Here is a 4,143-nt window from a genome sequence, read left to right on the forward strand (position 1 = left end):
GAGGATATTCCTGCTCTCTCTGGCAATGTTCTTAAAAATGTCGGTATGTTTTCCTGATGGCCTTGATGGCCTTTCTAGCGTTTGCTTGCACACCTTCACCCTGGGCCGTCCACATGCTGCATGGACCTTGTGATCGGCTCACGTCCCCTCACAGCTTCCGGGCTCCGCGTGCCTTCTCTTAGCTGCCATGTAGATATTTTGATCTGTTGGATTATCGTGAGAAATGACCTCAAATTGCAGGCTTGAAGTTGGCTTTATAAAGCAGTGAAGAAATGCTGTAGATCCTCAAGGCGAGGGCCCCCGTCCTTGGCCAATTGGCAATAGGCCTCAAGGACTTCTTCCCTGCACATGATGGGCCTGTAACTAATCCTGGTAAATTTAATTCCAATACACGCCTGACACATCTCTACCTCTTTCTAGAAGCCATCCAGCTGCCCCATTTCACGGGAAATACGTTCCTCTTTGGGCTTCTACAAATCACTGATGCTTAATCAAATGCTGGTTAAAGATTTGTTATGTTTTGGATGCATGTGGGCGTGTGTGTGTGGGTGTGTGGGTGGGTGGGTGGGTGGGTGGGTGGGTGTGTTCATATGGGCATTCAGGCATTCACAGAATTTAATTTGTGAGCTTGAGTTGGGGACCGAGTGTCCCACAGCTCCGGACTCCTCCCAGGGTCTACCTTGTGTGATGATTCACATCATAGCAGATGTTCAGTAAATGAACTATTTCAATGTCTACAAAGTGTCTTCTTCTGTGTCCTCCCCAGCTTTTCACACCTGCCCTAACAGATCATTGCTCCTCATCCCCCACCCATCAGGCTGCTCCTTACACACCCTCGGCCCCCAGAGCCACACAGTTGCGGTGGGTAGGGGTGGGGGGTGGTGGAACTGCTTTCGCACATCTTTCTGGAACCCCAAAGTGGCCCCTCCTCTAAGGTTCAACATCTGAAAGCACAAAATCCAGTGCCGAGGTATCATCGCATCTCCTGGAAGTTCTCAGTTTACTGGCATCTCCCCCTCCCCGTCCCCAGGTGCTCTGCTCCCCCAAAGGTGAGAAAGATCACCGGGTAGCTGGGAAGGCATGCCCGGGTCTCCCTAAGAATTCACAGTGAAACAGGAGAAATGCCAGATGATGTCCTTCGTCTGTAAAATCAGAAGCTCAGCGTGACGACCCACGTGTCCCTTGCAGCTGAAAAGCCTGACTTGGGAGCACAGTAGAAGTGTGCAGGACTGGGGAGGAACGATTCCTAAAAGCGGTCCTCTCCACGCTGCCACTCACCCCAAGTCCAATTCAACTTCTTAGAAACATGGAAGTCCTCCGGCAAAATACCCTTGGTTTCCTTTTACAAAACAGGCCATTTTTCAGCGGTTAAAATGTTCCTGGAAACATTTTCACATGATTGCACTGGATGCTTCGGTGTTAGCATTAAAGCTAAAAATACACCCACTGGTTTTTTTTCCCCCTCTACTTGAATTTTGACATCCTTTATATCGACACATTCAAAGAGCTGACATTTGACGGTTAGATCTTCTATTGGGATTAAATACTTTGGAAGTTTTTCTTTCTTTCTTTTTTGTAATCATGAGACAATCATTTGAGTGAGAAAAAAGTCTTGATTTATTAAAATGTTCAAACGCCCTTAAGAGATGAATCACCACCGTACATGATGGTTCTCCTCATTTGAGAGGCGAATGCCCGGTGGACAGAGCCGGGTGCCACCACGCACTGGCCACGTAGCCAGGACTGCGTGCCTCCTTTCCTTCAGCTTTGAAAAGAATCAGGTTGTAAAGAACACGAAATTTCGAATTCACCAAATGCCGCACCGTTGCCCTCCAAGGTAGTTGGACCATTTTTTGTGCCCCACGGAAGGTCCGAGAAGTCTTGCCTCTCCACGTGCTTGGGGACACTCGTCATAGACAGACTTCAGGTATCCGCCAGTCCGAGGAGCATGAGGTGGGGTGTCATAGTTTCATTCCAGCTCCACGCTCACCAACCAATGTGAGCATCTTATTGGATGCTTGGGTTTCTTCCATGAATTTCCTGTTCACCTACTCTGCCCATGTTATGTTCTGTAAAATTTTTTTTAATGTTTCTTTATTTTTGAGAGAGACGGAGACAGAGTGCGAGCAGGGAAGGAGCAGAGAGAGAGAGAGAGAGAGAGACACAGGATCCGAAGCAGGTTCCAGGCTCCGAGCTGCCAGCACAGAGCCTGACGCGGGGCTCAAACCCACAAACTGCGAGATCATGACCTGAGCCCAAGTCGGATGCTTAACTGACTGAGCCACCCAGGCGCCCCCTACTCTGCCCATTTTAAATGATAGAGTTGTTTTGTTTTGTTTTGTTTTTTTCTGTTAATTTGTAGGATTTCTTTATACAGTCTAGGTAGTAAGTCCTTGGGGCTGAGTTGCACATACACATCTTCTCTGGCCAATTTCCTTATCAAATTTATACCAGCATCTCACAACAAATTGTATAGCCCTCTCTCTCTTTCTCTCTTTGAAACAATTTGTGTAAGAGGTAAGATGAAAGTGATCTATTTCATGAAGATTTGATAAAGTGCACCTGAAAATCAGTCTGGGACGCCTAGGGGAGGCGGGAGAATTTGGCTACCGAGTTCTTTGATGCAAGGGTTAAGGGTTTATTTCAGCTTTTCTCTTCTTGATTCAATCTTGGTGATTTTTACCTTTCTAAAGATGATGCATTTCATTGCTGTTTTCAGATTCCTTGGATAAAGTTATTCATAGTATCTCTTAAATGTATCCCTTTAGTTTTTTGCTGTAATTAAATCCCACTTTTCATTCTTATTAGTCATAATTTCTCTCTCCCTCTCTCCCTCCCCCCTCCCGCCCCCTCTCTTCTCGAGCTTTCAGGCTAGGGGGTTTGCCTGTTTCCTGAGTTTTTACAGAGAACTCACTTTTAAGTTTGTTGATTTTTGTTGTTGCTTCTGGGGATGATATTTAGCTGTTACCAAATCACGTGTTCTCGCCAGCCCTCCATTCCGGGGGAGCCGAGACCTCCTAATTTCTACTATAATTTCCTGACTCCAGAGTCACTTAGCAAAGTGTTTGCATTTTCTAAGCATGCTTTTGAAGTGTTTGTGTTGTTGATTTGTAATTTAATTGCAATGCAGATAGGGCAACTGAGGCCCAGAGGACTCCACAGTTTGTCCAGGGCGCACAGGAGAGAGGCGGCCAGGTCCCAGGCCTGCAGGTTTGAGTCCAGGCCTCTCCACCAGGACTTGCCCACCTCCAGAATGTTCTTATTTCCACGAAACTATCAAAACACCTTTCTTAATGGTCTCGGCACACTGAGAATGTGCGGAGAAGGTCTTTCCACGCCTCAAATTAATCCTGAAGACATAAGGAACAGAGAGTAGGACAGACTTGTCAGGACACAAGCAGCCCCTATGAGGACACGCCCCTCACCCCCCTCTGGGGCACCGCAGCCTGGGTGGCGACACTTGCACACCTCACTCTGGTTCCTCCTCTCCACCCCATGTGGACGACCCTCATTCTGCTCAAACCCGACTCCTCCCTCTGAAGATTAAAAACAGGTTTTTAAAGCAGGGTCGAGGGTACGAAGTGGTTTGTTGCACCGTTCTGTCTGCTGTTATGCTTAGGAGTTTTTCTATTAAAAAGTAGAGGGAGAGAGAAGGGGAAATAATAAGAAAATATTAGCAAAAGAATACATATCGGTATCAGACAAAATGACATTTAAAGCAAAGCGTGAGCAGGAAATCAAGAGTGCCAGCGTCCACACTAAAGCTCCACTCACAGGGCACGGCAACCCTGATGGGCTGCAGCTCGAGGGCCCCCGTCCGAAGAGCCCATCTTCACTTTTTTTTTAAATGTTTATTTTATTTTTGGGAGAGAGAGAGAGAGAGAGAGAGAGAGCATGTGAGCAGGAGAAGGGCAGAGAGAGAGGTGGGGACAGAGGATCCCAAGCGGGCTCCATGTTGATAGGATGACAGGACAGGAGCCTGACACGGGGCTTGAACTCGCAAACAGTGAGATCATGGCTTGAGCTGAAGCCGGATGCTCAACCAACCGAGCCACCCAGGCGCCCCACCCCCCGCCCATCCTCACTCCTGCCGGCTTCCCCTGGGGGTGTCCGTCCCAGGCCTCTCCACCCTGCCCTGTCTTC

Source organism: Puma concolor, chromosome C2 (genome assembly GCF_028749965.1).
Source record: "Puma concolor isolate L17-30 chromosome C2, mPumCon1.1.hap2, whole genome shotgun sequence".
NCBI classification, from domain to species: Eukaryota; Metazoa; Chordata; class Mammalia; order Carnivora; family Felidae; genus Puma; species Puma concolor.